This window comes from Ips typographus, linkage group LG6 (genome assembly GCF_016097725.1).
Source record: "Ips typographus isolate SLU linkage group LG6, UJ_Ityp_2.0, whole genome shotgun sequence".
NCBI classification, from domain to species: Eukaryota; Metazoa; Arthropoda; class Insecta; order Coleoptera; family Curculionidae; genus Ips; species Ips typographus.
Window position 1 is genome coordinate 4,873,391 of NC_138427.1, and position 24,757 is coordinate 4,898,147.

At 34.1% G+C, this 24,757-nt stretch overlaps 1 protein-coding gene and 1 long non-coding RNA gene across 5 annotated transcripts in view; both read right to left on the reverse strand.

Annotated features, from left to right (window-relative positions):
- LOC145731248 (homeotic protein ultrabithorax-like) overlaps window positions 1-24,757 on the reverse strand; it is a 166,879-nt gene that overhangs the window by 47,025 nt on the left and 95,097 nt on the right. The gene's annotated exons all lie outside the window — the stretch shown is intronic.
- LOC145731249 (uncharacterized) lies at window positions 7,547-11,565 on the reverse strand. The gene is made up of 3 exons (XR_014178775.1): window positions 10,783-11,565; window positions 10,017-10,199; window positions 7,547-9,161 (listed from the first exon to the last, which is right to left on the reverse strand). It is a non-coding gene; the product is annotated as an uncharacterized LOC145731249 (long non-coding RNA).

Below are 24,757 nucleotides of genomic sequence, written 5' to 3' on the forward strand. Positions count from 1 at the left end.
ATTGTTATCGCAATGTGTGGTCTCTCGCTTAGCGCGATTGAACTTACGCTGCGGTCAGTTAATAAAAGAAGAAGACTGGCAAAAAACAAAGAACTGAAACTGAAAGATAGTTTATGCAGCCTCCGCGTCGATTTTTTTCTTCGCTTTGGGAACGGTTTATCTGATATCGCGCTTTATCGCTCTCAGGAAGGCTAATATTAAAACGGTTTTTCTTCTTTATGGACCAGTCATGAACTTTGATATACCCCCGTTCATCACAGCTTTCAAACTTACAAACAAGGTGGTTCATTTCAGAGTAAAAAACTTTTCACTGCATGATAGAATAACATAAAGTATAAGCATTCAGGAACGTAGCCACATTAAATCGAAACTATTTAAAAGCGATTTAATCTTCCTAATTATTATTTTCATACGTGTTACGAAACACCCACTTAATCTTTGACACGGCTATAGTTATAGAGGTATAATTTAAAACTTCAAGTACAAAGCGAACATTGGTCGGTTAATAAAAAAGGTAAGAACGAAATACGTGCACTGCCTGAAACGTGTTATTATTTTAACCCGAATTATGCTCTTGTTGGTGTCCGAGGGATTCGAATCACTTATCAGCAATTTATACGGTCATTACATTTGCAATTTAACACAGACTTACCCTAAAAGAAGAAGCGACAGAAAAGCACAACAAAAAACAACCACAAAAATGTGTCACAAACAGCAGTCAAACGAAAACTGACGCAGTTATGTTTGAAATGGCCGTTGGACAGGATCAGCTTTTCAAAGCTGAAGGAAGCAACATGATTGGTGTTCGGGGCCGACTTCCCGCTGTGGAATTCCGAACCGAGCTTGACAGAGATAAAGGTCTTTATATCTAAGCTGGTCTGGTCAGGTAGGAAACCCTGATGTGTGTTTTGCGTCATGGCTGCAGGTATGGTAAAGGAATACTCGATGGTGGAAGCCAGTTTAGAAATTTCAGCACAAAATGCATATTTGTTACAAACTAGAGGTCTGACTGTGATAAAAAGATTGCTTATTAAAAACTAATTTTCAGTTCAAAATTATGGCGAACAGCCAAAAAATGTTTAGAAAAGATAGCTAAGTTTTACTGAGAAAAACTGAGATCAGTACAGATTTTGGTTTTAATATGCGAATAAAATTCGATAATCGAACCAATCAAATTGATACTATTTTATTGTATATTCCAATGAGTTAAGTAATTACAGGTATTTACAAAAAGTTACAAAATGAGATTATTTATAAAATGCCACTTTGGTTCTATGACGAAAACTACCTATTTTCTTCTGGTTGTAATTTTTTATAATCAAAAATCAACCCATAAGTGCACTAAAAATTTACTCTACTAAAATTTACTACCAGGTGTAAAATAAAAACTCTGTATAGTCTCATAGAAAAGCTTTCTATGGCGTAAAAATTAATTGGAAAATGCCAAAAAATCTACCAATGCCAGAAAATGGTCTTTGTATAACACAAACTGCGCTCAAATTACTTCAAAAAATTGGTAAAACCAATTTTCGACGAAAAAACAGCGTTCCCAGTTTTTTACAATTTTTTTAAAGTTTCCAAAATGTAGAAACATGGAGAAAATAAAAACTTTGTATAATATGATTGTAATCTCTTATTTGCTCTTTTTATATAATCCATAGAAGCTTTTAATATTTTTCAAAAAATATCCGAAACCAAAATCTTTGCATAACACAACCTGCGTTCATATCACTTTGAAAAATTGGTTAAACCGATTTCCCATAGGGTTTTTTTAATTTTAGAAAAATTTTCAAAATCAAAAAACTAAGTAAAAAAAAATTGTATAATGTTTTAGTAAACCTTTAACATCTTTTAAGATATATGATTCATCCTAGTAAACTTAATTCTCAGCTCTTGATGATGGGTATTTCTACGCCCGAAACATGTAGAGCGCCTTAAGTTTTCGAAAAAGCTTAAATACATTTTAACTCTTTAAAAAAAAAGTCGCTTGAAAGTTTAGCTTTTAGTTATATGCGCAAACACATTGTCAGATACCGGGTGTTACATAAAGTAACGATAATAGATTCCTAAGATATCGTCAAGAAACTCGACGCCCGGTATATCAAAAACAGTTGAAGACAATACAAGTTTCTTAAAATAAATAAACATCTTCCACATTGTATATGTTTTTTTTTTAGATACCATAATAAACATTTCTGATATGCCTTAATATTAGGATTATAAAAAAATTATTCAAAAGTTAAATGTCTGTAACACAGTGTCCAAATATTAAACAATCTTTACTTTCTGTTCTAAGCTTAAATTTAAAAAGAAATAAATAATCCACATGTTCCAGGTAATTATTAAATTTAACGCAGTGCTATTTGTAAAACCTTTAATAATTGAACACCCTGTAGAATGTAACAATATTTTTTTAACAAGTTTTTACTTTGATAATCTTATGACATAGTAACAGACAATTTTTTTATTGCAAAATTAGCATAAAGCATCTTATGAATCCTAACCAAATTTGGTAAAAATGTTCCATTAAGAAAATACAAAGTAAGTACTAAAATTTTGTATTTTAGCAACTCGCAATGTTTTGGTTATATTCAACTTGAATTCTCTCTATCTTTCAACTTTTTCTTTTTTAATCTTTGTCCGTATTTTGTCGATTTCTAATGTATTTTTCTAGAAATACCTATTTTAGTAATACATTATTGATTTTTAATAATCACTAATCACTCAATTTCGCCATAAATCGTCTTGTATTTAAAAATACTAAATTTTCTAATAATATAAACTTACTTAGTTAAAATGTTAGTTCAGTTTAATCTAAGAACTTTTCGTTTATACGCTCTTCTTTGTTAAACTGTTTATTAAATGGTAGTATTAATTTTTTGGAGGTTCAACCTCTTTTTTGCTTAAGGTGAAATACATTTAATTCACTTTATACGTTAAATTTAAACTAATGTATGCACACTTTCTGCGATATGGACTTAAGATATATGAAAACTGATCAAAAACCTAAGTTATCACAACTTTACAATTTCCTTCGTGTTTATTAAGTATCACTTTAAGACCGGAGACATGTTAGCAACGATTCTCGGCAACGAAATCGGAAGTTCGTTTTTCCACCAGTGGTCGCGCGTATTCACTTTACGCTTTCTACCGTTTGTTCACCCGTCTAGCCTGCTCTTGCTATAACTACTGTAGAAATATAAAATACAGTTAAATAATTAAAAATGTATTATAGAAATTACTAAGTAATTATTGTACATCATTCTAGGATTAAGTGTTAATGAAATGGGAAATGGTAAGAAAAATAAACCAAGTATTTTGTTTAAACATTTTTTAAGGGTTGAACATCGACCGTTGCTGGGGGTTTTTTTCACTAAATCGACTAAGGGTAGATATAGGAATATTATCCTGTCAAAAACTCAGAAAGGCCGGGTACTTTAAGGAAGTGAGGGTTAATTAAATGCAAGGTGGTGGAAAAAGTAGAAACATTTTACAATTTAAATTGTTTTTAAGGGTTGAAAATGGACCGTTGCTGGGGGTTTTTTTAACTAAATCGACTAAGGGTAGATATAGGAATAATATCCTGTCAAAAACTCAGAAAGGCCGGGTACTTTAAGGGAGTGAGGGTTAATTAAATGCGAGGTGGTGGAAAAAGTAGAAACATTTTACAATTTAAATTGTTTTTAAGGGTTGAAAATGGACCGTTGCTGGGGGTTTTTTTCACTAAATCGACTAAGGGTAGATATAGGAATAATATCCTGTCAAAAACTCAGAAAGGCCGGGTACTTTAAGGGATTGAGGGTTAATTAAATGCGAGGTGGTGGAAAAAGTAGAAACATTTTACAATTTAAATTGTTTTTAAGGGTTGAAAATGGACCGTTGCTGGGGGTTTTTTTCACTAAATCGACTAAGGGTAGATATAGGAATAATATCCTGTCAAAAACTCAGAAAGGCCGGGTACTTTAAGGGATTGAGGGTTAATTAAATGCGAGGTGGTGGAAAAAGTAGAAACATTTTACAATTTAAATTGTTTTTAAGGGTTGAAAATGGACCGTTGCTGGGGGTTTTTTTAACAAAATCGACTAAGGGTAGATATAGGAATATTATTCTGTCAAAAACTCAGAAAGGCCGGGTACTTTAAGGGAGTGAGGGTTAATCAAATGGGAAATATTAAGAAAAATAAACCAAGTATTTTGTTTAAACATTTTTTAAGGGTTGAACATCGACCGTTGCTGGGGGTTTTTTTCACTAAATCGACTAAGGGTAGATATAGGAATATTATCCTGTCAAAAACTCAGAAAGGCCGGGTACTTTAAGGAAGTGAGGGTTAATTAAATGCAAGGTGGTGGAAAAAGTAGAAACATTTTACAATTTAAATTGTTTTTAAGGGTTGAAAATGGACCGTTGCTGGGGGTTTTTTTAACTAAATCGACTAAGGGTAGATAGAGGAATAATATCCTGTCAAAAACTCAGAAAGGCCGGGTACTTTAAGGAAGTGAGGGTTAATTAAATGCAAGGTGGTGGAAAAAGTAGAAACATTTTACAATTTAAATTGTTTTTAAGGGTTGAAAATGGACCGTTGCTGGGGGTTTTTTTCACGAAATCGACTAAGGGTAGATATAGGAATAATATCCTGTCAAAAACTCAGAAAGGCCGGGTACTTTAAGGGAGTGAGGGTTAATCAAATGGGAAATGGTAAGAAAAATAAACCAAGTATTTTGTTTAAACATTTTTTAAGGGTTGAAAATGGACCGTTGCTGGGGGTTTTTTTCACTAAATCGACTAAGGGTAGATACAGGAATAATATCCTGTCAAAAACTCAGAAAGGCCGGGTACTTTAAGGGAGTGAGGGTTAATTAAATGCGAGGTGGTGGAAAAAGTAGAAACATTTTACAATTTAAATTGTTTTTAAGGGTTGAAAATGGACCGTTGCTGGGGGTTTTTTTCACTAAATCGACTAAGGGTAGATACAGGAATAATATCCTGTCAAAAACTCAGAAAGGCCGGGTACTTTAAGGGATTGAGGGTTAATTAAATGCGAGGTGGTGGAAAAAGTAGAAACATTTTACAATTTAAATTGTTTTTAAGGGTTGAAAATGGACCGTTGCTGGGGGTTTTTTTCACGAAATCGACTAAGGGTAGATATAGGAATAATATCCTGTCAAAAACTCAGAAAGGCCGGGTACTTTAAGGGATTGAGGGTTAATTAAATGCGAGGTGGTGGAAAAAGTAGAAACATTTTACAATTTAAATTGTTTTTAAGGGTTGAAAATGGACCGTTGCTGGGGGTTTTTTTTCACTAAATCGACTAAGGGTAGATATAGGAATATTATTCTGTCAAAAACTCAGAAAGGCCGGGTACTTTAAGGGAGTGAGGGTTAATCAAATGGGAAATGGTAAGAAAAATAAACCAAGTATTTTGTTTAAACATTTTTTAAGGGTTGAAAATGGACCGTTGCTGGGGGTTTTTTTCACTAAATCGACTAAGGGTAGATACAGGAATAATATCCTGTCAAAAACTCAGAAAGGCCGGGTACTTTAAGGGAGTGAGGGTTAATCAAATGGGAAATGGTAAGAAAAATAAACCAAGTATTTTGTTTAAACATTTTTTAAGGGTTGAAAATGGACCGTTGCTGGGTTTTTTTTTCACTAAATCGACTAAGGGTAGATATAGGAATATTATCCTGTCAAAAACTCAGAAAGGCCGGGTACTTTAAGGAAGTGAGGGTTAATTAAATGCGAGTTGGTGGGAAAAGTAGAAACATTTTACAATCTAAATTGTTTTTAAGGGTTGAAAATGGACCGTTGCTGGGGGTTTTTTTCACTAAATCGACTAAGGGTAGATATAGGAATATTATCCTGTCAAAAACTCAGAAAGGCCGGGTACTTTAAGGAAGTGATTGTTAATTAAATGCAAGGTGGTGGAAAAAGTAGAAACATTTTACAATTTAAATTGTTTTTAAGGGTTGAAAATGGACCGTTGCTGGGGGTTTTTTTCACTAAATCGACTAAGGGTAGATATAGGAATATTATCCTGTCAAAAACTCAGAAAGGCCGGGTACTTTAAGGGAGTGAGGGTTAATCAAATGGGAAATGGTAAGAAAAATAAACCAAGTATTTTGTTTAAACATTTTTTAAGGGTTGAAAATGGACCGTTGCTGGGGGTTTTTTTCACTAAATCGACTAAGGGTAGATACAGGAATAATATCCTGTCAAAAACTCAGAAAGGCCGGGTACTTTAAGGGAGTGAGGGTTAATCAAATGGGAAATGGTAAGAAAAATAAACCAAGTATTTTGTTTAAACATTTTTTAAGGGTTGAAAATGGACCGTTGCTGGGTTTTTTTTTCACTAAATCGACTAAGGGTAGATATAGGAATATTATCCTGTCAAAAACTCAGAAAGGCCGGGTACTTTAAGGAAGTGAGGGTTAATTAAATGCGAGTTGGTGGGAAAAGTAGAAACATTTTACAATCTAAATTGTTTTTAAGGGTTGAAAATGGACCGTTGCTGGGGGTTTTTTTCACTAAATCGACTAAGGGTAGATATAGGAATATTATCCTGTCAAAAACTCAGAAAGGCCGGGTACTTTAAGGAAGTGATTGTTAATTAAATGCAAGGTGGTGGAAAAAGTAGAAACATTTTACAATTTAAATTGTTTTTAAGGGTTGAAAATGGACCGTTGCTGGGGGTTTTTTTCACTAAATCGACTAAGGGTAGATATAGGAATATTATCCTGTCAAAAACTCAGAAAGGCCGGGTACTTTAAGGGAGTGAGGGTTAATCAAATGGAAAATATTAAGAAAAATAAACAAAGTATTTTGTTTAAACAGTTTTTAAGGGTTGAACATCGACTGTTGCTGGGGGTTTTTTTCACTAAAAGGACTTAGTGTACATATATCTATTACATTCTGGAGAGACCTTTGAAAGGCCGACTTTTAAGACCGACCCTTTTAAGGGACGTAAGGTGAATTAAATGAGCCCTGATGAAAATAGTAAGGATTTTTCTCTAAGTAGGATACATGTAGCTATCACATTTTTGGAAGACCTTGGAAAGCCCGACTCTTATTTTTTTATGGATGTATCGTAAAAAAAAAACATTTTTGAAAGATAATTCAGTTGGTGGTTAAGTACGTTCGTATTGGCAACATTGCCTTCTTTGACCAGGAGCTTGTTGCAAGGCTCAGCGTTTTCTATTTTCACGCGTGATGTCTGTTTACATTAGATCCAGACACGGCCAGGACGGTGTTCTTTGATGTAAGCCGACGTATAAGAAGCCGAAGTAGTTGGAAACCGCCGAAAAATTGGCAAAGCCTATATAAAAATTGTCTAGAAAGAATAAGAGTCATATCGTATTATTTATTTCTTTTCCTCACGTCTTGTAGGTATGCTTTTGTTTTAACGTTTTTAGGCTTAGTTTAGTTGCTCTGAATATATCTGACAAAGTGGTTGAATTGGTTTTGTTAGCGAATATAAGAGCGACTTTCTAGCATTTCAATTTCTGATATTTGCAAATAAAGTAACATAATTAAAACGAAAACAGGTTTATACTTTTACACAAATCTTTATAACATTAATTATTATTTTCAAACATCAGTTTTAGTGAAGGTATAATTGTCATTGTTGGCGTCTTTTTTGTGGGGCGTATATGGCAAGAGTCAAAGTGTAAGGGTCAAACTTTTCTATTACATTGTCATCTTATGTCACGACGCCTACTTTACAATTATTTTTGTTATGAGTGCTATACTCCGTGGTTGAAACACCCAATACGAGTTACAATAATACCTAACTTAACCTAATAAAAACTAGTAGACCTAATAGTACTAGTAAAATAAAGTAATTCTCAACGTCATTGACAAATTGAAAACATCGTAGGTTTTTGTTTTATTTTTAAATGTATATAATCCAGTTACAATTGTACATAAAATCAGGCACATAAACGGGCTCTATTGACTCATCATTTTATACAACTAATTGTTCAATAAAAGTTTGTATGAAATGACACAAACACACTTATTTTCCTAATAAAATATAAAAATACAGGGTATCTCAGAAATACATGTAATTATAAATAAAGAATAAATAGAATAAAATAAATAAATGTATTTAAAAAATATATAAAATTATTGAAAATAAACAACCTTCACTACCCACAAAGTTTGAGTTAAATTGATGATGATGGTTTTGCAGAAGTTTATAGTTTTGTATTTTTTAGAGTGTTTGACTCTCTATATCTCGAAAACGAAGAGTTTTCGGATCCACGTATATTTTAACTTTTTTCATATTTGGGCCAGCTCAGTTTATCCCTAAATTTACGGTACTTATTTCTAAGACACCCTGTATATTATTGAAATATAAACATAATAAATTGTTGGAGCTATGTTCTATAAGTTGGTTGAGGAGAGTTATTCATTTATTTTCGATTTTTGGGCTTTGCGTCTCACCGCATCAAAAAGGTTTGTTGGGAAAATGGAATTTTGCACTATTTTTAACTAAGTAGAAAATAACATTAACCTAGTCGTCCCAACACAAGACCACTGACTTAGGTTCGGTCTTGAACCTGAAAAACTTCAAGAAATCTGAAAAATAAAAAACAGCAGAACACAGCAAACAATAACTTATAATAAATAAACAACCTGATACTTAGTAATTTTGAATTCTGAGAAAGATTTTTTGTCAATTAAATTGACATAAATGTTTCGACTATTGTTGCAGTGAATGGTTGTAAAAATAAAACAATAGATAACCTTTGACGCGAAGCCCAAAAAACAAAAATAAATAATACATTATAGTGTGAAACAAGTTCATGTGTAAAGCATGGGAATCTTGAAAACAGTAAAAATAAAACTAAAATTTACAAATTATAATTTCCATAGGGCACTGGTAGAAAATGAAAGCAATCATGCATCTCACGATTTTATAATTTTTTTTATCTAATCCACACGCTATTTTTGGCATAACAATTTTTTTTAAATTTCGTGAGATGCACAACTGCCGTTAATCTACCAATGCCCTCCATAAGTACAAATATTTAGGTTTGTGGAAATATTTGGGCTTTGTGATCAAATGAATTATTTTGAAACCCTTGGAAAACTGCAGAAGTGCATAGCCCACTTTGCCCTGCTGAGGCTAATGGGTAAAACCACCAACCCCAAATTTTGACCTAAAAATATAAAATAAAACATAAAACATTCAGGTATTTATTCAGCCGAAAACAACTCGACTTCAGGTGGGTTTATAAAACCAATAAAATAAAAATAATTTAATAATATAAATGATCTGCTGTGGTTGAAAAGGGTTTACAGAACAAAATAAAAATTACTATAGAGAAACTACCAGATATTTATTATTACCTCAGCTGATGCCATCCCTAAAAGAAGTACAGGTAGTTGTATGTCTTCTAGCGTGATTTCCAAAGTAATAATTTAAGTCCAGCAAATAAATTGCTTTAATCCTAATTTGTTTTTAAATAATTGCTTTTAAAGGACTTCCCGATTTAAAATTTTAATTTATTCAAAACAGAACCAATCAAAATTAGTGTTTAAGGTTAACAAAAAAGGAAGTTAAAATAAGTTCGCAAGCTTATCTTATTTTATCTTATCTCTTATTTATATATTATTTTTTTTTTATAAACGCAACGCAACGACATAGCAAACAGCAACTTTCAACAATTATTTTATTTTATTGATTTTATAAACCCACCTTTCATATTGTCTCTGATACATTTTGTCCTTTTACTCAAACCAAAAAAAGCGCTCAATACTACCACAAAAAAGCTGTTACTGTTAGTAAGCATAAACAGAAAACGTATAGTGTGTAGTGCGCACCTTTTTTATTATAAAAAAATACTTCAAGTTTTATTAAAGTAAATGTCTATAAATAAGTACAGTTTTTCAATTTCACCCTGTAGTAAAAACCAAAATAAAAATTGCTGGTCACATCCGTAAATTACACGAAAATGTACTAAAACTGCAATAATGTATCTATAAAAATAAGAGATAGCAAACACAAAAATTACCTAATTTTTCGTGCAATGCCCTTGGACATTTTTAAGTCGGCAGACACGCAGTGTACCAGAGCATACTCGGGGTGAAAAGAAAATAAATCCCTCTCGACCTCTGAAAGTACAGCCGCTGGACTTATTTCTCCTCTATTGAACGCAACCCAAAAATGTCGAAATTCGACTTCCTTGATCCTATTCCTAAAAAATTCAAATGCTTACAATTCGGTACTTTGTAAAAAAAATAACATCGCACTATAAGAACGACCTATCTTGAGTTTTGTGTAAAACCACATACCGGGTGTCCAGAAAAAGCAAGAGAGGTTAATATGGTTATTTTTATTTCTCTGTAAGGGTGATTTAGTTGGAAAACTAAAAACTTTTAGTTTAAATTTCAATCTTGCAATTTTATCGTCGACAAGAAACAGGCATCTTGATTGTTTTCAGTCTATTTAGCTTTTTAAAAAATTTTCAAGAATGATAAAACTACAATTAGTTTGTAGAAAGTACATACAAAATCCAAAATTAATAAAAAATCAAAATTATGATCACAACCCTCAACATGACCAGTTCAGTTTAATAGTTTTATAGACGCTCTACGACTTCAATTTAAAAAGTTTTACAATAATTACCCAACTGAACAGACACAAGAAAAAAACGATTTTTAATGTTAATCTGTTATGTCCCCGTGTTCTCCTGGACACCCGATATAAGTTACAAATTTGTGATATTTTCAACTTTCTTTATGCTAAACTGTAATTTATTTCTACTCAAACATACTTACATTGCGAATAAGAAACAGTTTTCTTAGATGAACAATTTGGAAATAACTCCCTTGGGACACTTGGGAAACGAGTAGGCAATTCCCAGTTAGCACAACAACGTACAAGAAGCGAATGAACTGTGAAGTATTTAACCGTGCCAAAGTAACTGGCAAATTTTATAAAGTTGGTTGCAATAATAACGATTTTCCAAGCAAAGTAAAAGCTTTGTAAAATATCCAAGAAATTAGAATTACCAACACCAAGGCAAAAGAGAATTACATGACTGTAATTTCTCTGTTTGAAGAGATTATATTTACTTGTTAAAATGACCGTTAAAAAATATAAAAATAGGCGAAGACAAAAGCTGACTGGCCTAATTTATTATCTTAATCCTACACTCCATAAAAAGAAGTGCGTCCCCCACCGGCACGCGCCGATCCATAATCATTGTCGGCGCTCCTTTGATATAAAGAAGTCAAATTTTCTTGAAATACGAAATGTCTGCAGTGTTGTCATAGTTAACAAAATTAAATAAAGGATCTAGATACCCTTATAAGTGGTATTACAAATACAATAATGATTGATATGGCAAATGAGTCAACAACCATAACCTACAATTACTGAAAATGTCTGAATGAACTGCTAAGTCGATTTAGCGAAAAAAACATCCAGTAACGGTCGATTTTCGACCCTTAAAAACAATTTAAATTGTAAAATGTTTCTACTTTTTCCACCACCTCGCATTTAATTAACCCTCACTCCCTTAAAGTACCCGGCCTTTCTGAGTTTTTGACAGGATATTATTCCTGTATCTACCCTTAGTCGATTTAGTGAAAAAAACCCCCAGCAACGGTCCATTTTCAACCCTTAAAAAATGTTTAAACAAAATACTTGGTTTATTTTTCTTACCATTTCCCATTTGATTAACCCTCACTCCCTTAAAGTACCCGGCCTTTCTGAGTTTTTGACAGAATAATATTCCTATATCTACCCTTAGTCGATTTAGTGAAAAAAACCCCCAGCAACGGTCCATTTTCAACCCTTAAAAACAATTTAAATTGTAAAATGTTTCTACTTTTTCCACCACCTCGCATTTAATTAACCCTCACTCCCTTAAAGTACCCGGCCTTTCTGAGTTTTTGACAGGATATTATTCCTATATCTACCCTTAGTCGATTTAGTGAAAAAAACCCCTAGCAACGGTCCATTTTCAACCCTTAAAACAATTTAAATTGTAAAATGTTTCTACTTTTTCCACCACCTCGCATTTAATTAACCCTCAATCCCTTAAAGTACCCGGCCTTTCTGAGTTTTTGACAGGATATTATTCCTATATCTACCCTTAGTCGATTTAGTGAAAAAAACCCCCAGCAACGGTCCATTTTCAACCCTTAAAAACAATTTAAATTGTAAAATGTTTCTACTTTTTCCACCACCTCGCATTTAATTAACCCTCAATCCCTTAAAGTACCCGGCCTTTCTGAGTTTTTGACAGGATATTATTCCTATATCTACCCTTAGTCGATTTAGTGAAAAAAACCCCCAGCAACGGTCCATTTTCAACCCTTAAAAACAATTTAAATTGTAAAATGTTTCTACTTTTTCCACCACCTCGCATTTAATTAACCCTCAATCCCTTAAAGTACCCGGCCTTTCTGAGTTTTTGACAGGATATTATTCCTATATCTACCCTTAGTCGATTTAGTGAAAAAAACCCCCAGCAACGGTCCATTTTCAACCCTTAAAAACAATTTAAATTGTAAAATGTTTCTACTTTTTCCACCACCTTGCATTTAATTAACCCTCACTTCCTTAAAGTACCCGGCCTTTCTGAGTTTTTGACAGGATAATATTCCTATATCTACCCTTAGTCGATTTAGTGAAAAAAACCCCCAGCAACGGTCGATGTTCAACCCTTAAAAAATGTTTAAACAAAATACTTGGTTTATTTTTCTTAATATTTCCCATTTGATTAACCCTCAATCCCTTAAAGTACCCGGCCTTTCTGAGTTTTTGACAGGATATTATTCCTATATCTACCCTTAGTCGATTTAGTGAAAAAAACCCCCAGCAACGGTCCATTTTCAACCCTTAAAAACAATTTAAATTGTAAAATGTTTCTACTTTTTCCACCACCTCGCATTTAATTAACCCTCAATCCCTTAAAGTACCCGGCCTTTCTGAGTTTTTGACAGGATATTATTCCTATATCTACCCTTAGTCGATTTAGTGAAAAAAACCCCCAGCAACGGTCCATTTTCAACCCTTAAAAACAATTTAAATTGTAAAATGTTTCTACTTTTTCCACCACCTCGCATTTAATTAACCCTCACTCCCTTAAAGTACCCGGCCTTTCTGAGTTTTTGACAGGGTATTATTCCTATATCTACCCTTAGTCGATTTAGTTAAAAAAACCCCCAGCAACGGTCCATTTTCAACCCTTAAAAACAATTTAAATTGTAAAATGTTTCTACTTTTTCCACCACCTCGCATTTAATTAACCCTCAATCCCTTAAAGTACCCGGCCTTTCTGAGTTTTTGACAGGATATTATTCCTATATCTACCCTTAGTCGATTTAGTGAAAAAAACCCCCAGCAACGGTCCATTTTCAACCCTTAAAAACAATTTAAATTGTAAAATGTTTCTACTTTTTCCACCACCTTGCATTTAATTAACCCTCACTTCCTTAAAGTACCCGGCCTTTCTGAGTTTTTGACAGAATAATATTCCTATATCTACCCTTAGTCGATTTTGTTAAAAAAACCCCCAGCAACGGTCCATTTTCAACCCTTAAAAACAATTTAAATTGTAAAATGTTTCTACTTTTTCCACCACCTCGCATTTAATTAACCCTCAATCCCTTAAAGTACCCGGCCTTTCTGAGTTTTTGACAGGATATTATTCCTATATCTACCCTTAGTCGATTTAGTGAAAAAAACCCCCAGCAACGGTCCATTTTCAACCCTTAAAAACAATTTAAATTGTAAAATGTTTCTACTTTTTCCACCACCTCGCATTTAATTAACCCTCACTCCCTTAAAGTACCCGGCCTTTCTGAGTTTTTGACAGGATATTATTCCTATATCTACCCTTAGTCGATTTAGTTAAAAAAACCCCCAGCAACGGTCCATTTTCAACCCTTAAAAACAATTTAAATTGTAAAATGTTTCTACTTTTTCCACCACCTTGCATTTAATTAACCCTCACTTCCTTAAAGTACCCGGCCTTTCTGAGTTTTTGACAGGATAATATTCCTATATCTACCCTTAGTCGATTTAGTGAAAAAAACCCCCAGCAACGGTCGATGTTCAACCCTTAAAAAATGTTTAAACAAAATACTTGGTTTATTTTTCTTACGATTTCCCATTTCATTAACACTTAATCCTAGAATGATGCACAATAATTACTTAGTAATTACTATAATACATTTTTAATTATTTAACTGTATTTTATATTTCTACAGTAGTTATAGCAAGAGCAGGCTAGACGGGAGAACAAACGGTAGAAAGCGTAAAGTGAATACGCGCGACCACTGGTGGAAAAACGAACTGCCGATTTCGTTGCCGAGAATCGTTGCTAACATGTCTCCGGTCACTTTAAGTAGTTTTTTACTTGTCAGGTAACGAAAATTTTTTTGATAAAGCTACTTATGGATACACCATACCACTTCGTTAATGTTTTGGATGACTTCCTACATATTTAGCTAAAATTTTCAAGGTAGCAGAAGTATTTTCCCTTACACTTAGCTGTTTGTTATCGGGGAAAAAGCAAACTAAATTATAAATGAACTGACTTTCAGTGTTCCCGCATTTTCTGACCTTCTTCCACCCCAAAAACAAACCAATATCGTCGTAAAAGCGAGAATATAAATCAGGGAAAAGCAACCAAAAACTACACACAGATAATCATATTGGAAACATATGTGTCCCCGGGGCCTAAAACAACCAATAAACCAATATTTGGCGCGTCTATATCCAATTTCTGGCTGGTTTCCCTTTCTTGTGGTGACTTAGGGCGGTAGCCAAGGGCAACGCCTTATGTCACTCCACTTTTTATTTTAGGAAACCCATAATGCATTTATACAGTCAGTTTTATTTCTCGGGAGACCGAGGGGCAGGCGGTTTTAATTGGGGGGAGGACCCTCGATGGTGAGATAAAAATAAAAAAGTTCTTAATCTGGATATGGGTCGGGAGGGAGCGTTTTTTAGACGACGAAACACAAAAAACAAATTAGAGCTGGATGCCTTTAGGAGTAATTGTAATTAGTGCCAAAGACATTTTTTACGGTGGGGTGATTATTTTAATTGGGATGCCCTAGAGTGTAACAAAACAGGCACGTGTCAAGATGATCACTTAAAGAGAAAGCTTCGAGGATGTGGCAATTGGTACCGGTACCGCAAAGAGCAATCGAGGAACAAAGTACCCAGCTGTGCAGCAAATCGCAGTTCTAGAAAACCGAGGCGAGTCCACCGATCCGGCTTCACCCTCATATTTTAATAACTTAGCCCCGTTAATTTACTTTCTGTCTTTCCTTCGACATGCATAGAATCCGCCATCTTTATGGAACGACGGGTAATTGCGTGCATGAGCAAGCCGGCCCCGATTGAGATATTTCTTCTAGTGCTGCAGCTACCTTACTGGCAACGCTTTTATTTATTGGTTCTTGTTAAGCCTCTGGGGTACCCGAACAAGAAAAATCGATTTATTAAAGGAAAACCTAATAGGATCCAGTTTCCAGGGTCCCCGGTAATTGCCGAATAATTTTGTTTAGTGCCGGCGCATCCAGTTCCGAAACTTAGTTTGGTCGACCATAATTTAAGGGCCGGGTAGTAACTTTGCGGACGACACGTCACTTGGCGTGATGTAAACACAATTAGGGAATCGGTGCGGTCTCCTAGGGAGTAACTTACTATATATTGAGCTTTGTATTGGCTTTAGGCAAAGTCAATATAGGGCTGTGCACATACAGATATGTCAAACTGGAGTAAATCGAGTTAGAGGGCAGGCATACAGTTTGAATTACGATTATTAGGTTTGGTTTGTACAAATAGTTAATTTCGATTCGATTTGTTGCCTTTTGTATTGCGAGGGCATGTAAAAGATTACTATCGTGTATCTTCGTAAATTTTTTTTTCTGGGCAACACATTACAGGTCAAATAGGTTACAATTAGTTTTTATTGAAATGCTTGTCAATCAAATCTCAAATCTTTACCATCCATGTATGTACAGGGTTGGTCCGTAAATATACTGATGAAAAAAAGTGCGGAGTTGATAAATGTTTAAAGGAACACCCTGTATAATTTGTGTTTATTTGATAGATCTCTTCCTTCTGATTTTAAAAATATTAATATGTTGATATTTATTAAGCCGTTTTTAATATAAATGAAATGTAAAAATTGTAAATAAAATCGAGTTGATGCTACATCCAATAGGCAGAGCAAATTTGACGTCACTATGACGTAGTTTAGCAAAACAATATATTGACCAATTGGCAAATTACGTCATCGTGACGTCAAATGATGGTAAAGTTTAGTCTCTGACTATCTATTTCTGGCAAATGTGATTTTGGAAATCAATAAAAATAAAAATTTACGTTCGATTAATTCGAAAACTGCTAAACTGAATGTCAACATATTATATATTTTCGAAATCAACCCAAGAGAAAATATACAGCGTGTTTTTTAAATATTTAGCAATTCTGTAATTTTTTTAACTTTTGCCATGGTCTTTTATTTTATTCAATAACATATTCTTTTGGTTTAGAATAAGACCTTATAACATTTGTATCAACAGTTTTTCCGATACATGTAAATAAGTCGCCACAAACTGTTTTAAAACATTATGTTTATAAATGAAATTTAACTTTAAATTTACCTGTAACTACTGACTTTATATTTACATAAAATTCAAACTTTGTTTACAACTGACACTAAAGTTAAATCTGTCAAATATTTGAACACTTTGTTTAGAGTAAATTTGTTTTTTTTATGAAGGAAAAATATTGTTTTTACTATTGATAAATTGCAGTGGTTTAAACACCCCTCTGTTAAGGTTAAAAGACTAAAAAATTTACTACTAATTCTACAGTTATAACTGGAGTAAATATTTTTTTTATAAACTAGGCTTTTCATGTTTGACAATTCATCAGACACTGAAATACTGTACCAACATGACATATCACATTTCAAAATATTTAAACCACATATTTGTGCTGCAAACACCGGACGTTCGTTCCACAACAAACAATAAATAATTATTTTTTAGTCACGATAAATTGCCGGATAAATTAAATTTTAGGCATCGGGGACCATATATCTTTAGGCTAAACACCACATTCCAGGTTTATTTTTATAAATTACAGTTTTTCTGACCTGCCATGTTGGACTGCCGGTTCATTCGTTTATCTAGACAACTCCGACCGGGCCAGTAAATAACCCGTGGCAGCCCAAAAAACCGGACTTGTTAATCACAGCCCGTGTACAGGGTGTATCACGAAACCGTGTAAAGTGTTACTGTTATTCACAAATTTTCGGGATGAGGGTCTGCGCCATTAAAAACGCATTACGAATTCACTCGTCCTGCTGGAAGGTTGAATTTACCTGCAAGGGTTTACTCGCTAACTTGAATACGCATTGGAATTGCAGATAATGCTGACTGGTTGACATCATTAAGGGAAAAACTTCTGCAAACCATTAGTTAGTCACTAATTGGATTGGATGTAACTTTGACAAACGGAAGTGAAACTGAGCCAATTAGAGTTTTTTTCGGATATTTATCCCAAACATATGTTTTGGAGCATCAAAATTTCATTAGAGCTTCGGTTGAATTTTCCCGATATAGTCAATATTGATGAGGGTACATTAACGATATGGTCTTCATTACTGCAAGGCATGTTCTCTTTTACATATCTAGATGCACGATAATACTCGTGCTGATCTGTAGCATGCCTCCAATTCATGTCGTTTCGGAAATATGCAATGGCTTTATGGTGTAATAAAGTAGACTTGATGATGTTATTAGAAGGTGGTGAATGTATCAGCCACAGGAAGTATACTGACGTAGAGTAGCAAGCAGACGTTCCAGGAAATAACTTTCTTTATTCTTTGTCAAATTTCTACCCTAAAAAAAGCACCCTTTTCTTAAAAAAGCAACTTGTACCTGCCATTGTTAGAAGAGAAAGTAGGTTCTTTTTTAACGGGACAAAAAAATATATTTAAGGAGAAAGTGACCCTTTTTTAACAATCGTAAATCACAGTAGTTTCAGTCTAAGGTATAAATTTCGTCCACTTACACAGGGTCCTAAATTGATTACGTGCAATTTTACCTACATATCCACTATAGTAAAGCTGACGTGAGGGAAAGCCACTAGTCTTTCGAAAAGTCAAATTAAATCAGTTAGGACACTCCCCATTTCGTGTTTGGAGTTGAAGGAAGGAAATATGCTCAAAAAGCAAATAGACTCGCAATCGTTATTAAATAAGTACGTAGTATTAAGTTACAGAACTTTTGATTCAAGTTGTTTATTTAGGCAGTTAAGTTAGTACAGCAACTGGAACCTTATATCAGTATTATACCAAACTGTAAAAGTTACAGATTTGGTTAAATTAGAGGAAAGTTAAGTGTTTGTTAATTTTGCTTGGTTTTGGAAATATTGAAAACAAATATTTTTTTTAATAAACGAAGTTTACCTCCCTCTAACGGGCAAACGGTAAAAACTACTACCTCTAACGGAACCAACCAAGTTATTAATGATTAAAGTGAATACGGTCCTAAAATTGTTTAGAAAACCTGTATAATAAAAAAAATAACAGTAAATTTGAATAATTTCGTTTACTTGACTTTGAAAAAGGTATAATAAGTGTGTTACTGACTAAAAAGTTAAGTGACTTAAACCATTACCAACAAAAATTAGATACATTCTGTACACAAAATATTTTCAAAAAAGAATCAAAACACAAGCTCCTGCTGGGATTTTCAGTTACCTATAGCTACATAATCTCCCCCTTTTTCAGCCCCCGTGGCAGGAAGGAAATTATAACTTCGCGTTACCTTAAATAACCAATTTTTCAACCAACTTCACCCAGGAGCATTCATCTTCCAGTGGCGGTGTGCTCCTAGATTTATTGTTCCAGTTTAATTGGAAGTTTCCCCTTTTCCCCGCTTGCCCACACTTTTTCCCCGATTCGTTTTTAGTTGCAGCCATCTTTCGGTTAGTTTATCCAGTGGCTTGCTTGTTTTAATTTGATTGTTCGTATCTCAAAAGGTACAGCTGTAATTTTTGCAGGTTTACCGAAAAATCGCACATCGAGCTATAACTTTTGGGCTAGAGCGATATATTTAAATGTTAAACCCGTCGGTGCTCAATCTTCTCAGGCAGCCTGAACCTATTTGTTTATAGAGCAATTTAGTTAGGTAGCGCCGTTCAATTTATTTGCAAATTTCGTACATAAATTCGAGGGATCACTTGTACCTCGTTAACTAGGCGCGAGACCGTGGCTATTTCACACCGTTAATTTATAGTCTAAATACAGACTAACACCACAATTATATTGGGGTGTCTTCCGTGCAATTTCACCCATCACCAATCATCACCATTCTAGAAATAGCGAAGTATTAAACAGACATACAATAGAAATTCCTAGGGCATCGGCCAGGCAAAGAATATTTTTATAAACTGAGGGAGTAGTCGGCGAAACTTCCAGAAGGAATAAAAAGGGTCCGTTATCCAATTTAGCGGGGCGCGCGCCCTTAAATTTACCGTCATCTAAATAACTTAGGAATGTCGTGGAAGCAATATTACTTCCATACTTACTGTTGCATGGCGCGGAATATAAGGAAGGGTGGAAGATGCTCGGTTTCGGGGTCCGAACAATTTGTCACCCCATTTTTGCCAGGTTCTTGAACGCTTTACTTTTTTTTCTATCAGTGGCGTAGATGAAAAACACTTTTCACAATTACACAATTCTACAATTTAATGTGTTTTGTTTGTTTTTTATTTCATATATACAAGGTAGTAAATAATGAGCATGTCAGTTTTTGATCAGAAAATGCATTTTTTTCCCTAAAACGGCTCACACTAAAGGTTTTAAGTTTTTACTAAAATAATTTTTCGTGGAAAACATTAGACTTGAAAATCTGCCTAAATGCTAGGAGTAAAATAACCAGCACTTGTTTATCTGCTTTTTTGTTACAACTTAATATTTATTTAATGTTTTTTTTTTTTTTATTGTATCATCATTAATCAGCCTACAACCTAACCTAACCTTAGATTGTGTTTATATGTGGTGAATAATAACAATTATTATCTATCGAAAATTGTTGATTAGTTCGGTTAGTTAGCAACGTTTACACGTACAATTTACGCTAATTTCATCCATATGAATTATTAGTTTGGTAATAATTTGACTTCTATGGGAGATTTACACACAGTTCTAGAATCAAAATAACTAGTAAATTTTACAATCAAAATAAATTAAGAAACCTACTCCTGATCTTTAAAATTAGTGAAAATGTATCAGGATGGTTTAGAAAACTTTTTGGAAACTCCTTGAGACTTTACTGCAGCTTCTAGAGACAAAATATCACAACTTTTCAGAAATAATGTTAAATTCTGAAATTCTCTCCATACAAACGTTTCTTTTTCAGATGAGTGCGTTGTTCTGGATTGATGATTAACTAATTAAATCAATCAATTGTAACATATTGAAAATTGATTATTAATGATAACTAATGTTTGTAAATTGCATTCTCATTTTGCTAATTATTAGTATACAATTTCCTGTTGTCCAAATTTGATATTAGCATAAGCTAAAAGCTTAAACACATTAAAAAGGATTATGTGTTTAATAAATTGTAATTAACGCTATTTTATCACGGTTGCAATCAAAGGCTTTTTGAGGAAATAATTAAAATTAATATGTTGTAGTTAATTAGTGTTCCTCTCACTTTTAGGATGTTTGGTTGAAAATTATGAATTTCAACACACAGACAACAAAGAAACTGCAAATAAATCAGCCACAATCTATACGTCCGTTCGTAAATTAGACGGTCTAATAAAAACAAGAAAGCTCGAATATAATGAACCTTGTACCCCGCGCCTTTGAAGATTTAAGGGTTGTTTATATCAGCAAAAACAATGGGGCAGGATATTGGCTCGGGACTCACTTTGCTAAATTAGTTTACAACCCTACAGCCGGCTGCTGACAAATGGCAGAATCGGCCTTCGGTGAAATGTGGTGAAAGAGAATTATGCGTATATTTATTTAGGAGGAAAACGAAAGTTGCTTTAGGATTCCATCTTGTTTTAATGAATTCCGTCCCCTCTCTGAGGAAAAATACTTAATTGCGTCATCAATTAAATATTGAGATTTAGTGGAGGAAAGGGGTGGCCATAATGAAAGCCAAACGGTAGCAAACCTACCCCTAACGAGGGTATTTACGTGTTGAGCATAACTTGGCAACTTTGCCTAATTCCTTCGGCTCTAAACATGTCTGGAACTTAAGCCGTCCGACATCTTTAGGAAAATTAGTTGGGTATCATGGAGGCGCATTTTTCTCCATGAGAAGATACGAACTTTAACGCCAGAAGCCTATTAAAAGTTGAGAAATTGCTTTTTCCGGAATGCCACAAGAAAGTTTTCCCATTTTTTGAGAATAGGGGGAATATTATTAGTTTATGTTCTAAAGAAGGGTGCGAAGTGCTAATTATCGCAACAGCCTCAATTTAAAACAGAGTTTTTCCTAGATTACCTTCCCGGCCAAACAAAACAAGTTCAACCAAAGCGAAACTCGAACTGGGTAATTACTTCGATCGGTAATCGGTTCCGGGTAATTCCGGGACTTTATCACCGTTCCGGGCGTGACCGGACGGAAGTTATAAGTGGATAGTCAATATTTCAGCCGGGAGCGCGTGCGGAGCAATAGACACGGCCAAGTTGCCGCAAAATGCGTGCAGATGGTCCACTGCTCTACCTCTCCTGGTTTCTGATTTATATATCCAGGCTGGTTTACAAGCTGCGAAATTTGGGGGGAGATTATAATTAACCGTGGTAATATTAGGTCCCTGACTCGATAAATATTAATCCGAAAAGTTCATTAATTGCTTAAAACTTTTGGGCTGATGGAGGGTCTCTTGGCTGTGGAATTAAAAATTCTACACCCAAGTTAAAATGCGATGTTGACAGTGAAATGTTATTATTTTAACGGACAAGTGACTTGAATATTAATGGTTTCATTTTAGTGTGTTAGCAAATCAATGGACTCGTGTAAATAGCCTAAGGTTGTACCACATACTTGATTAGATTCAGTCACCAGTCCATGACAATCGGTGTAAATAAAGTATAAATAATTCAAATTTTATTAACTCATTTAAATAAATTTGCTAAACAGAAAAGCTAAATTATGATAGTCAGGTATACCCCACAATGATAACATTGCCGTAGTTTAAATTGGACATAATTCATCAGTTTCAGAGAGATACAATGTTTGCTTTGCTAATTCTACAAGGATTTACACAGAACTACTGTTGTGAGATTGTTAAGACAAACTTTTGCAGTAAAAATATTCAGAAAATGATACCTCTTTAAGTCCCCCTGAGTCTTCAACTCCTGTGGGACTGGTAAAAATCAGATCTGTAGTAAAGCCTTAGTCTAGGATTTTTTGAATAACTTGAAAGTTCTGCACTGCTCCTCTATCCATACCCGAGATATGTCATTTTGTTTTTTTTGTTTATTCTAGCCTAAGGGGCTTGGAAAATTGGAAAAGTCATTGTTGGAAGACTCTGCTAAAGTTAATTTGTACTGTACGGCCCTGATAGGGCTGTTTTTTAGCTTTACAAGTGGCATAAGTGCAATTTTTGATTTTACCCAGTTACACTGAGGAGATACAAAGTAAAACGTAAAATTGCTTTATTACACAGTGAATTATTCTTGAAAAGTCCTGACAATGTAAATGTTGATGATATTGTATAGTAGCATTGGTAGTACACTACAATACAATTTTTTGACCTGTCAGGAACAACGTTTCAACAAGTTTTTCGCAAGTACGGTTTCCATATTTAAATTATTAAATAAATTAAACTTTGTCATTTTTCATCTGAAAGTAGTGAGAAATCATTAAAATCGTTTGAAAAAAATCACCAAAAGGTAAAACTACTAAACATAGCAGGTATTTAAAAACAATCTTTCTTGGTTTAGTGACGTTTTCAAAAAGCTATAGTTAGTAAGACAGTGTAACAGATTTTAGACACTTTTTATCCTGGTGTACATATCAAAATACTTATTTCGAACCTGCTATTAACATCAAAATTACTGACATTGCTACAAAATACACGGCTGTACTCAAAACAGTGAAATACAGTTGTGTATTTTTAATAACCATGCAGTATGCACACCACTATTTTGAAATTTGACAAATAAAACTAAGAGTTCTCCGGACCTGCTCTTAACAAATCTTGAAATTCAAAAAACACGAAATCTATTCTATTTTGTATGTAAAGCTAGCAAAAAAATCGCAAGACTGAAAATGTAGATAAATATGAGTCTTATTGTAAGTATCTCGGATTTTTAAATTCAAAATGTTTATAAAAAGAACATCACCCAAAGAAGAACAAATTACTTTTGCTATTTTCTGTTGAATCGTTAATAACAAGTCAGGGTCCAACAACAGGTCCTTAATAATATCAGGATCAATTAGTCATTATCCATGCGACCAACCTTTTTTCGAAGATGTTATAGTTTACAACTGTTAAACCTAAGTAATGATTTACAACACTTGAAAGCTTCACTAAGTGTTTTTGAGGTCAAAAAATTACTCCAGAAAATGTTTAGAGAATCCTAATTTTTCTAAAGAATTAGTAGAACAAATTTTCAAAATTAGGTGCTGGTGCTGGTAGGTATTGTTCCATCAGGACATGAAATGCCTAAAATTTCGACTTTTTCACAGTAAGAAGCACAATTTGTCCTTTTTAGAAGTAATAATAGTAAAACCCTACTTTCTCACAATGTAACACGTTCCAGTATTAGCTGGAATATATTCTTTTTTGAAAGGTTGATACATTTTGTTGCTTGAAAACATCGTGTGGTCACGACAGAAAAAAATTACGCACATACCTCAGCCTGTTTTTTTCTCTTCGGGCAATTTATGATAACGAAAACATTAACTCGCAATATAATTTTAACAATAATTAACCGGCCCAGGACCGGCTCGGCGGCGACTTAAATTCACGCTAAATTTTATTCATACATCTTGGGTGGTCCGGCATACATTTCTCATGGCGGGATTTATTTGCTCGCTTTCAGGACCAAAGCATCATACTCTCGGGCAGATATTTCTTCTCCTCGAAGAAACTATTCATGAATGGTAAATGTACGCGTCCAATTTGGAAAAAATGAATATGCAATTGAACGCTTTATGAGGCCGACGATGTGTGCGAAAGTTCCCGGTTTTCTACTTCGGGGCGGAAGTTTTTTACCGTTTGCGGAAGATTATCTGTTGAAACAAAAAGCTTTAAAGCCGGTTTTTCATTCGTTTGCCAACCGCAAAGCGGCAGTAGCAATAAACCACTAGATCCTGGTTAAGTTATGACCAATAAAAATTACCACAATCGACAGCTCAACGTTATAAATCATTATGACTTACGTTTCCAACTAATAATGTAGGCATTTAGCAGGATATTGTTAATTTCTCTTGCGTTGTAGCATTTTTTTCAAATTAAAGGGCCAGAAATGTAATACATCTCCCAGTCAGGAAAAGCGGGCGTTAGGGCATGTACAAAGACCGGAGGTTGGGGTGATTTATAGCTGGCGGATAGAAGTTAGGGGTGGAGAAACGCAGATAGAGGCAGAAATTTGAGCCTTAGGCCACCCCCGCATTTAAGACAATTCGAATGCCCAACGATGCTCAACTTACCGACACCTTTCCCGTTTACTAACACCAGAAAAGTGAATCTACCCCCATAAATCCTCAGAATGAAACCTAATGATATGTGACAACC